Here is a 12,500-nt window from a genome sequence, read left to right on the forward strand (position 1 = left end):
CGTTTTTCCTTCGTTTCACCGTGCCCTTCAACCGAGACCTACGTAGCAGCCTCCGTGTCTTTCCACGCGCTTGGACTTAGCCCGTTTTCGCGGCCGTGGCCGAACCGTTGTTTTCGGCCCGCGCGCCATGGCGAACGCCTCGTTTTCAGCCCATACGCAAGGCCGAACAGCCCTGCCGCCCGTCGCCGCGCGCCTCCTCCCGTTTTCCCTCCGTTCCACCTTGACCTTCACTCCAGACATGCGCTCTAGGTTCGGTGTCCTTCCGCACGCTGGGACTTAGCCCGTTTTCGCGGCCGTGGCCGAACCGTTGTTTTCGGCCCGCGCGCCATGGCGAACCCCTCGTTTTGAGCCAATACGCAAGGCCGAACAGCCCTGCCGCCCGTCGTCGCGCGCCTCCTCCAGTTTTCCCTCCGTTCCACCTTGCCCTTCACTCAAGACATGCACTTTAGGTTCGGTGTCTTTCCACACGCTTGGACTTAGCTTATTTTCGAGTTCATGCCCGAGCCTCCGTTTTCGGCCCGTGCGCCATGGCGAACCCCTCGTTTTCAGCCCAGACGCAAGGCCGAACGGCCCTGCCACCCGTCGTCGCGTGCCTCCGTGTCGTTTTCCCTCCGTTCCACCGTGCCCTTCACCCAAGACTTACACATTAGCTTCGGTGTCTTTCTACACGCTTGGACTTAGCCCATTTCCGAGGCCGTGCCCGAACCGTTGTTTTCGGCCCGCGCGCCATGGCGAACGCCTCGTTTTCAGCCCAAACGCAAGGCCGAACAGCCATGCCGCCCGTCGCCGCGCGCCTCCTCCCGTTTTCCCTCCGTTCCACCTTGACCTTCACTCCAGACATGCGCTCTAGGTTTGGTGTCTTTCCACATGCTTTGACTTAGCTTGTTTTCGAGGTCGTGCCCGAGACTCCGTTTTCGGCCCGTGCGCCATGGCGAACACCTCGTTTTCAACCCAAACGCAAGGACGAACAGCCCTGCCGCCCGTCGCCCCGCGCCTCCGTGCCCGAGCCTCAGTTCGTCGCGTGCCTCCGTGTCGTTTTCCCTCCGTTCCTCTGTGCCCTTCACCGAAGACATACACTTTAGATTCGGTGTCTTTCCACATGCTTGGACTTAGCTTATTTTCGAGTTCGTGCCCGAGCCTCCGTTTTCGGCCCGTGCGCCACGACGAACACCTCGTTTTCAGCCCAGACGCAAGGCCAAACAGCCATGCCGCACGCCTCCGTGTCGTTTTCCCTCAGTTCCAACGTGCCCTTCACTCAAGCCATACATACACCTTAGCTTCGTTGTCTTTCCATTCCACACGCTTGGACTTAGCTTATTTTCGGGGTCGTGCTCGAATCTTAGTTTTCCCACCCTGCGCCATGGGCGAACCCCTCGTTTTCGGCCCAAACGCAAGGCCGAACAGCCATGCCGCCCGTCGTCGCGCGCCTCCGTGTCGTTTTGCCTCCGTTCCACCGTGCCCTTCACTCAAGACATACATACACCTTAGCTTCGGTGTCTTTCCACACGCTTGGACTTAGCTTATTTTCGGGGTCGTGCCCGAACCTCAGTTTTCGGCCCGTGCGCCATGGGCGAACCCCTCGTTTTCGGCCGAAACGCAAGGCCGAACAGCCATGCCGCCCTGTCGTGGCGCGCCTCCGTGTCGTTTTCCCTCCGTTCCACCGTGCCCTTCACTCATGACATACATACACCTTAGCTTCGGTGTCTTTCCACACGCTTGGACTTAGCTTATTTTCGAGGTCGTGCCACGGCCGCCGTTTGCGGCCCGCGCGCCATGGCGAACCCCTCGTTTTCAGCCCAGACGCTAGGCCGAACAGCCCTGCCGCCCCGTCGCCATCGTGCCCTTCACCAACCCAAGGCATACGTAGCAGCTTCGGTGTCTTTCCACACGCTGGGACTTGGCTTTTTTTTGGTCGTGCACGAACCCACGGCGGTCTTCGGGCTCTTGCCACGCTGCGCCTTGGCCGTTTCCGTTCGGAAGACCGGTGCCCCTCTCCCGTGGGTTCGAAACCTAGTCGCTAGGCGGTGCGTAGAGTGGGGGGAGGGACGAATCCGTGCGACGCGGGGCTGGATCTCAGTGGATCGTGGCAGCAAGGCCACTCTACCACTTACAATGCCCCGTCGCGTTTTAAGTCGTCTGCAAAGGATTCAGCACGCCGCCCGTTGGGAAGGGAGCTTCGAGGCGGCCTGCCGCGGCGCGTCGGCCGGGCGGGCTGAGCCAATGGCACGGGCCCTTGGGGCGCGAACGCCCTAACGTGGGTCGGGGCGGGCGGCGAGTGTAACACCCGGTTTTAAAGAAACAAAGCCGGGTGCATCTCATACATGCGCCAAGAAGACAACATATATAATAACAGAGTGTATAGAGATAAATGTCATAAAACATCAGATTACTTATTGCATAGCGGAAGTCTTATTACAAAATAAAATAATAAAGATAAAGCTAACTAAGGATCGTCGGCGCCAATGTCGACTGAGAAACGCCACCTAGATCAGATCGAACTCCTCAGTATTAGGCGGCTCCTCTTCGACCACCTGTTCTTCTCCTGTGGGGGGGGGGTGTGAGACAGCAAGAGTGAGCTCACATACGTTCATAGCTCAACAAGTCATGGGGAATAATGTGGCATAAACTCACCAAAGGTGGGAGTTCATGAAGTGTAAGGCTGATCAATGAAGTAAAGGCTGAGGCTGAGCATTGCTTTTATAAGTTGGTCAAAATTTTATTAGCAATTACTAAGTGTAAGTAAATACCAAACCTTAATAATAATAAAGAACAGTAATAGTAAAATAATCCCAAATGCGATGCAAATGTCAAAATTAAATTTAAGTTCCATAGTTAATCATGTGAGGGTCCGAGCCGCTCATGACCGTGAGCACGGCTAGTATACTAGTTTTACACTCTGCAGAGGTTGCACATCTTTACCCACAAGTCGTGTATCCCATGTCGCCTGGGTTTGCAAGGCCCTTAGACACTACCGAGGTGAATGGCTAGGGATCCACTACGAGGCCTTTACAAAGTTCCACTAGCTTCCGAAAACCCGCTACAGTTTATAGGAAGTTCCAATGCAGGGTTCCTGGCTGACCGCCATCGCAGCAAAATCAACCAGGGACCTCCCTACACTGACCACTCCCCTACTGCCCTTGCCCCTTTCAGGTAAGGAAGACCTCCACTAGCTTTCCTAGTTAATCAGCCAAGGGCGTCCCATTATACCCTTGTGGTAGCACTGTTTTCCCGGGTGGTCGCTCCATGTTCCCATTAATTTAATGATCTTAACATGAATAGTAATAATAACAAGATAATAACAGGATAATCATGAGTAGTGTATCTCCATACCCAATCCACATAAAGCAATAGCAAGTATTACCCAAAAATATTTCAGGGGTGAACAAGGTATAGAGGTAATCAAAACTGGGGTAACCTATTGGGTCCCATCAAAATTATCCTATGCAGATCATTATAATTAATAAGAACATGGCTGGGAAAAAGTAAGTGATCAAGGGCACAACTTGCCTTCAATGAGCTCCTGCTCAGCTACTTCTACTTGTTGAACCTCAGTTTCCACAGTGGCTTGCTCGTCTACTCGCATCAACACAATACATACATAGTATAGCCAAAATCAACATCACACCAAACAGATGAATGAAATATACAGTAAAAATCTACACATTAAAATGAAATCATAGGAACTGGAATCATTAAATTTGGAGTTATAGATTTCAAGTTATGAATTTTCTAAGATTTAATGTGATTAAAATAGGATTAAGTGAGAGATTAAATTTCTTATTGTTTTCATGTCAAAACAAAGACACTAAATGATAGAGAATATTATTACAAAATTTTAGAAATTGGAATGGTTCAATTTGGAGCTAAAATGAATTTTCTATGCAATAAACAAGTTTTAGGGATTCTTTTTATATTAAAAATCAATTTCTGTATTTATTTACCTATTTTATATGTTCTCTGGACTGGGCCACATTTCCTGGAAAGCTTAGGGGCCCTGGCGTAAGTTTCCCTAGACTCAGTAAATAGTGAACGTGGACGGCGGGTTCTATTCTGTAAAACCATAAGGTCTCTTGTGTAAAACGTCACCGCGAAGGGGTACGGTGCGGTTTGGACCGTCCGGTCACACGCGGACGGTGAGGATTTGATCCGCGTGGTCGGGAGACGGCATGCGCAGGGAACCGTTGGATGTGAATACGACGGGTAGGATTTTATTACACCAGATTTGTTTCCACCCGTCCGATCCAGATGAACGGACCAAAACAACTCAACGCGAGAGGGTAAACGGGGACTAATCCTAGCCGTCCGGCAGGAGATCAACGGCCCACGTGTTTTCCCCCAATCACCAGACGAGCGACGGCGGCGCCGCCCGGAACCACGGTGGTTCACCACCGGAACCCGACCAAGCTCGCACCCAGAGCACCAATCCCGCGCTCCTACGGCACTACGCTTAGCCCTATCGACCACGAACCCGATGGCGGCTCAACCATCCCCGGATTCCAAACAGAGAACCCCGCCCACGCAAGGTTGCGGCGGCGCCATTGCCGACGACGTGAATCCTCAACAAAGGCGCACCAATCCCCGAATCAAGCAGTTCTACTCGTTGCGGAAACGAAGGTGAACAAGGGCAACGGGTCCATACCGAGAATCGTGCGCGTAGGCGTGCAGTCCACGGCGACGGTGCGGTCCACGGCGACAGTGATAACAACGGTGAAAAATCTCCGCCGTTCCGCAGTTTCCCACGCCCGAGTACGCCCTTGCGCACAATCAACACTTGCTTTAGGACCCCAGGGATCGCTTCGCGGGCGTTGAGAGGCGACGATGGTGACGAACGACTACGGCGGGTCTCACGGCTCGAAGTGGATCCTGGTGGTGGCGCCCTAGGTATTTGTTCTCTCTTTCTCTCGGCGGCTGCCGTGATGGTTTCTAAGCTATGGCGGCGAAGGTTAGGGCCACAGTAGAGGCTTTATGCGCAGGAAAGCACGGAATCGGTCCCAACGGCCCTACGACTCGGCGCGAGCTTCCGCTAAGTCCGGCGTCCGCTGCGGAGGTGGAAGACGAGCGCTGACCGAGCCGTGAGGGTCGGGGTCCACTGGTCAGAGGGCGCGCGCACGGTGGCAGGTGACCGACGCGTGGGCCCGCCACAACGGTGACCAATTCGTGAGAAAAGGTGACAGGGCCGCGCGGTGGACATCCACTGGTGGGCCGAAATCTAATACGAGGCCCATTTAGCTGGGTTTTGTTTTATTTTTTTCATTTTCCATTCCTTTTTCACCATCTTCTAATCCAAATTTGAATTCAAGTTTAAATTCAAACTTTGTGGCTCATTAGTTACACTCTATTTTTGCAATTAACAATACTAAGCCTGAAGATATTTATTTATACATTTTATTTATATTTTCATATCTCTTCTCTTTTCCTTATTTTCAAAACCCTAATTTCAAATTTAGGGTTTAATCAAGCTTCAAATAATTATTACCTTATTATTTTTATCCTCATGGTTTTATTTAATGCACAACACATAAAACTCCAACAAATGCATTTTTTCTTTATTTTAGAGTAATTGTTTTATTTAGTCACTCTCAATTACATAGGTGCTCTTTTTATGATGCAAATAAGACACACAAAATGAGGAGCTCTCTCTATTACTCTTGGTATACAACTTTGAGTATTACAAATCCTACCCCCCTTAAAAATAATCCCGTCCTCGAGATTTAAGAAGATCTAGGGAAAAGGTGGGGAAAATCTATACGAAGCTCTTCTTCTCTTTCCCAAGTTGCTTCATCTTCACCATGGTGGCTCCATTGAACCTTGCACATTTTTATAACCTTATTCCTCGTAACTCGAGTCAAAGTATCCAAAATCTTGATGGGGTACTCAGCATAAGTCAAGTCCTCTTGAACACTAAGGTCTTCCATTGGTAACTGTTCTTCAGGCACCCTGAGACATTTCTTCAGCTGAGATACATGAAATACATCATGAACATCCGCGAGATGATCCGGTAACTCCAATTGATATGCAACCTCTCCCACTCGCTTTAAGATTAAAAAGGGTCCAATAAAGCGAGGGGACAACTTTCCTTTGACTTTGAACCTTCTCATGCCCCGGAGTGGTGACACCTTCAAATAGACATAATCACCCTCCTTAAACTCAAGTAGTCTTCTCCGGGTGTCAGCATAGCTTTTCTGCCTGGATTGTGCAGTTCTCAAATTCTCCCTTATTTGCTGAACTTGTTCCTCTGCTTCTTGTATAATCTCAGGCCCAAACAACTGCCTTTCACCAGTTTGATTCCAATACAAGGGAGTCCTGCACTTTCTGCCATACAAAGCCTCAAACGGTGACATCTTCAAGCTGGCCTGATAGCTATTATTATATGAGAACTCCGCATACGGTAGACTCTTATCCCAACTTCCACCATGCTTAAGAGCACAAGCTCTTAACATATCTTCCAGTACTTGGTTAGTCCTCTCAGTTTGCCCATCAGTCTGTGGGTGGTAAGCCGAACTAAAATTTAATCTTGTATCCAAGGACTCGTGCAACTTCTTCCAATATCGAGAGGTAAACTGTGATCCCCGATCTGACACAATCTTCTTTGGCACACCATGCAGGCATACAATCCGTGCCATGTACAACTCTGCCAACTTAGCTCCTGAATAAGTGGTCTTCACTGGAATAAAGTGGGCTACCTTGGTTAGCCTGTCCACAATCACCCATATAGAATCATATCCAGCAGACGTGCGGGGTAATCCAACAATGAAGTCCATGCCAATCTCTTCCCATTTCCACTCAGGTATCTTCAGTGGGTGCAGTAGTCCGGCTGGCCTCTGGTGTTCAGCTTTAACTCTTTGGCATACATCGCACATAGCCACATGTGCAGCCACATCTCTCTTTAGTCCATACCACCAATACTTCTGCTTCAAATCTTGATACATCTTAGTGCTTCCAGGGTGGATAGAATAAACTGAATCATGTGCTTCTTTCAATATGGTTTCCCGAAGACTATCAATATCGGGAACACAAATCCGATTCTTGAACCATATCGTGCCTTGTTCATCCTCTGTGAATTCTGGGCCTCTACCCTCTGTTATCAGATCCTTGATCTCTTGAATCTTAGCATCACCAACTTGTCCCTTACGAATCTCTTGCTCCAAGGTAGGTTCCAATTCAATAGTCACTCCTTCCGTATGTGTAACAATTCCCAGGTTGAGCCTCTCAAAGTCTTTTGCTAATTCATCAGGTAGCTGGACCACGAAAGCGGAGTGAACATGCTCCTTCCGGCTCAAGGCATCTGCGACCAAATTTGCCTTGCCTGGGTGGTAATGAATCTCCAAATCATAATCCTTAATGAGCTCCAACCAACGGCGTTGCCTAAGGTAGAGATCCTTCTGAGTGAATATATACTTCAAACTCTTGTGATCCGTGTATACTTGGCACTTAGTTCCCATAATGTAGTGTCTCCAAATCTTAAGTGCATGCACAACGGCAGCCAGTTCCAAGTCATGAGTGGGGTAGTTCAATTCATGCTTCCTCAACTGACGAGATGCATAGGCAATCACATGACCATCTTGCATAAGCACGCATCCAAGTCCTTGGCCACATGCATCACAATAAATGTCAAATCCCTTCTGCAGATCTGGCATAATCAGTACTGGAGGTGACATCAATCTCTCCTTCAATTGATCAAAGCTTTCTTGGCACTTCTCATCCCACTTAAATTCTCTTCCTTTTTCCAAAAGCGATGTCATGGGCTTAGCAATCTTAGAAAATCCTTCGATAAATCTCCGATAATATCCTGCGAGTCCCAAGAAACTCCGAATCTCAGTAACTGTAGTGGGCACTCTCCACTCCATTATCTCCTTCACTTTAGCAGGATCCACAGCTATTCCTCCATTAGAAATAATATGACCAAGGAATGGCACCTTGTCAATCCAAAATTCGCACTTGCTGAACTTGGCGTAGAGTTGATTATCTCGTAACTTCTGTAGCACCAACCTTAGATGTTGTTCATGATCACTTTCATTCTTAGAATAGATAAGAATATCGTTGATAAACACCACGACGAATCTGTCCAAATACTCCATAAACACTTTGTTCATCAAATTCATGAAATAAGCCGGTGCATTGGTTAGTCCAAATGACATAACAGTAAACTCATATAATCCATATCGAGTCGAGAAAGCCGTCTTGGGAATATCCGATGGTCTAATCCTCATCTGATGGTAACCGGATCGGAGATCAATCTTCGAGAATACTCTAGCACCTCTCATTTGATCAAATAAATCTTCAATACGGGGCAACGGATACTTGTTCTTCACTGTAACATCATTAAGAGATCTATAATCCACACACATCCGTTGCGATCCTTCCTTCTTCTGCACAAATAACACCGGTGCTCCCCAAGGTGAGGAACTTGGACGAATGTAACCAGCCTCTTGTAACTCCGTCAACTGCTTCTTAAGTTCCTTCAACTCTTCTACGGACATTCTATATGGCCGTTTAGAAATAGGGGCGGTTCTAGGTAAGAGATCAATAACAAACTCAACTTCTCTATCAGGTGGCATCCCTGGTAACTCCTCTGGAAAGACATCCGGAAAATCTCTAACCACCCGGATGTTATCACCAACAAACTCCTCAGGCATAAAGAACATTGCACGCATGGATGAGGAGGTTACTGCAATATTAACTTGAAATCTTTCTCCTTTAGTGGTAGTGAGTTCTATGGTACCTCTACCACATGCTATAACGGCCTTTGCCTTTCTTAGCCACGACATACCAAGGATCAGATCTATACTGCTTGACTCTAATATTATAGCAGTAGCTCCAAAATCTCTACCCATAATGGTTAATGTCAATCTACGTGTCATTTGATTCGCCTCAACAGGCCCTTTAGGTGTAATTACTATCAGGGGTTTTCTCATATTTAGCAGTGGTATTTCATTTGTGTTGGCATATCTAGCAGACATGAATGAATGTGTAGCACCAGAATCAAATAATATGGTTGCAGGAATTGCATTAACATAAAACATACCAATTACGAGGTCCCCACCATCAGGAGTATCATCAACGCTGACTTGATTCACCCTGGCTATAGAATATCCTTTGCCAGGGGTCTGTTGCTTGTTCTGAGCTGGAGTAGTAGCAATCCTCTGTGGGCAGACATTTGCATAATGACCAATCTTCCCACACTTGAAACATTGAGTGCCCGGACTCTGTCCTGCAAACTTCGTCGGGGTGCCCGTGGGAGTAGTCTGTCGAGGAGGTGGAGTCCTCAGTGGTGATTGCTGAACTGGGTGTGGTCCTCCGGGTCGAGTCGGTGTACCCTGTGGTGAGCTGTAGCGAGGACGAACACTGCTGCTACCCTGTCCCTGTGAGATAGCCTTCCTCTTCAAATCACCAAGTTGAACACGCTTGTGTTCAATAGCAAGAGCCTTATCAAGTAGCCTCTGAAATGATGGAAAGGTGTGTGCAACCAGTGCATACTGCAAGGGTCCATTAAGTCCTTCAATGAAGTGCTCCTGCTTCCTCTCATCCTCAGCAACTTCCTCTGGAGCATATCTCGACAACTGAATGAATTTATCTCTGTACTCGCTGACTGACATACTTCCTTGCTTCAGCGACAGAAATTCCTTCTTCTTGATCTTTATCATCCCAGCTGGAATATGGTAGTTCCTGAACTGCGTACTGAACTCTGCCCAGGTAATAGTATCAGCAGCATCATGGGCAGCAGTATAAGAATCCCACCAGTCAGCAGCAGGACCCGTCAGACGTCCCGAAGCATATAAAACCTTCTCCCGGTCAGTGCATTGTGCAATATTCAGCATCTTCTCAATTGACTTCAACCAATCGTCTGCATCAAGTGGATCTGGCGAGCTGGCGAAGGTTGGTGGCTTATGACTCATAAACTCCCTGTGCTTATCACGAGGTGGAACCGGTGGTGGTGGTGGAGGCAATGGCACTTGTTGCTGTTGTTGAAGTTGCTGTTGTAGCTGCTGTTGTTGCGCCCTCCTTTCTTGGCGTATCTCATCTCTCTCCTGGCGCAACTCCTGGCGTATATCTTCTCTTTCCTGACGCATTTCCTGGCGTTCTTGCTGCATCTGGGCACGCATATCAGCCATAGTGTCCGCCATTTGCTGCATCACCGCCATCTGAGCAGCAACCAGTGGGTCAACTCCGCCTGGTGGAGGATTAGGAGGATTCATCTCTGCAGGCTGTGGCTGAGGTTGTCTATAAATTCTTCGAGTGTGTCGGTTAGGAGGCAAATCAATTCCACCACCCCTCCTGGTATTGACCATCTGAGTTAGATACATATGGTAAGAAAGAGCAGTAGACAAGGCAGTAATTACAATCATGTTACTTTGGGGGATTTATTAGCTAAGCAGATTAATATTTCACCTACTATAACTAATTCAATACCTTATGTTGGTACATGCTAAGATGTCCATCTATAATAATTCAATCAATCAAAGAAGCAAATCAGACATTTAGCATCAGCACAATCAACCAACATTTTTTTTAAGAAAATAGTTTTAACTTTTGTTTTGGGTTCCCTAACTCTTAAGAATGTCATAGGGGTAGGGATTCCAAGGTTTGAAATCCATCTTGTCTCAGAGTAGAGAAGGTAAGAATGATCAGAGTAGAACAGTAGAAGGTGAGACAGGATCAAGATAAGGTAAGTATGAAATGAATCAGAGTAAGATAAGTAGATAAGGGTTTTGTCCATTTCTATCTAGGTTTCGTCCTACAGTCAACATTTCCTCTGATACCACTTCTGTAACACCCGGTTTTAAAGAAACAAAGCTAGGTGCATCTCATACATGCGCCAAGAAGACAACATATATAATAACAGAGTGTATAGAGATAAATGTCATAAAACATCAGAGTACTTATTACATAGCGGAAGTCTTATTACAAAATAAAATAATAAAGATAAAGCTAACTAAGGATCGTCGGCGCCAATGTCGACTGAGAAACGCCACCTAGATCAGATCGAACTCCTCAGTATTAGGTGGCTCCTCTTCGACCACCTGTTCTTCTCCTGTGGGGGGGGGGTGTGAGACAGCAAGAGTGAGCTCACATACGTTCATAGCTCAACAAGTCGTGGGGAATAATGTGGCATAAACTCACCAAAGGTGGGAGTTCATGAAGTGTAAGGCTGATCAATGAAGTAAAGGCTGAGGCTGAGCATTGCTTTTATAAGTTGGTCAAAATTTTATTAGCAATTACTAAGTGTAAGTAAATACCAAACCTTAATAATAATAAAGAACAGTAATAGTAAAATAATCCCAAATGCGATGCAAATGTCAAAATTAAATTTAAGTTCCATAGTTAATCATGTGAGGGTCCGAGCCGCTCATGACCGTGAGCACGGCTAGTATACTAGTTTTACACTCTGCAGAGGTTGCGCATCTTTACCCACAAGTCGTGTATCCCATGTCGCCTGGGTTTGCAAGGCCCTTAGACACTACCGAGGTGAATGGCTAGGGATCCACTACGAGGCCTTTACAAAGTTCCACTAGCTTCCGAAAACCCGCTACAGTTTATAGGAAGTTCCAATGCAGGGTTCCTGGCTGACCGCCATCGCAGCAAAATCAACCAGGGACCTCCCTACACTGACCACTCCCTACTGGCCTTGCCCCTTTCAGGTAAGGAAGACCTCCACTAGCTTTCCTAGTTAATCAGCCAAGGGCGTCCCATTATACCCTTGTGGTAGCACTGTTTTCCCGGGTGGTCGCTCCATGTTCCCATTAATTTAATGATCTTAACATGAATAGTAATAATAACAAGATAATAACAGGATAATCATGAGTAGTGTATCTCCATACCCAATCCACATAAAGCAATAGCAAGTATTACCCAAAAATATTTCAGGGGTGAACAAGGTATAGAGGTAATCAAAACTGGGGTAACCTATTGGGTCCCATCAAAATTATCCTATGCAGATCATTATAATTAATAAGAACATGGCTGGGAAAAAGTAAGTGATCAAGGGCACAACTTGCCTTCAATGAGCTCCTGCTCAGCTACTTCTACTTGTTGAACCTCAGTTTCCACAGTGGCTTGCTCATCTACTCGCATCAACACAATACATACATAGTATAGCCAAAATCAACATCACACCAAACAGATGAATGAAATATACAGTAAAAATCTACACATTAAAATGAAATCATAGGAACTGGAATCATTAAATTTGGAGTTATAGATTTCAAGTTATGAATTTTCTAAGATTTAATGTGATTAAAATAGGATTAAGTGAGAGATTAAATTTCTTATTGTTTTCATGTCAAAACAGAGACACTAAATGATAGAGAATATTATTACAAAATTTTAGAAATTGGAATGGTTCAATTTGGAGCTAAAATGAATTTTCTATGCAATAAACAAGTTTTAGGGATTCTTTTTATATTAAAAATCAATTTCTGTATTTATTTACCTATTTTATATGTTCTCTGGACTGGGCCACATTTCCTGGAAAGCTCAGGGGCCCTGGCGTAAGTTTCCCT

This window comes from Zea mays, chromosome 6 (assembly GCF_902167145.1).
Source record: "Zea mays cultivar B73 chromosome 6, Zm-B73-REFERENCE-NAM-5.0, whole genome shotgun sequence".
Taxonomy (NCBI): Eukaryota; Viridiplantae; Streptophyta; class Magnoliopsida; order Poales; family Poaceae; genus Zea; species Zea mays.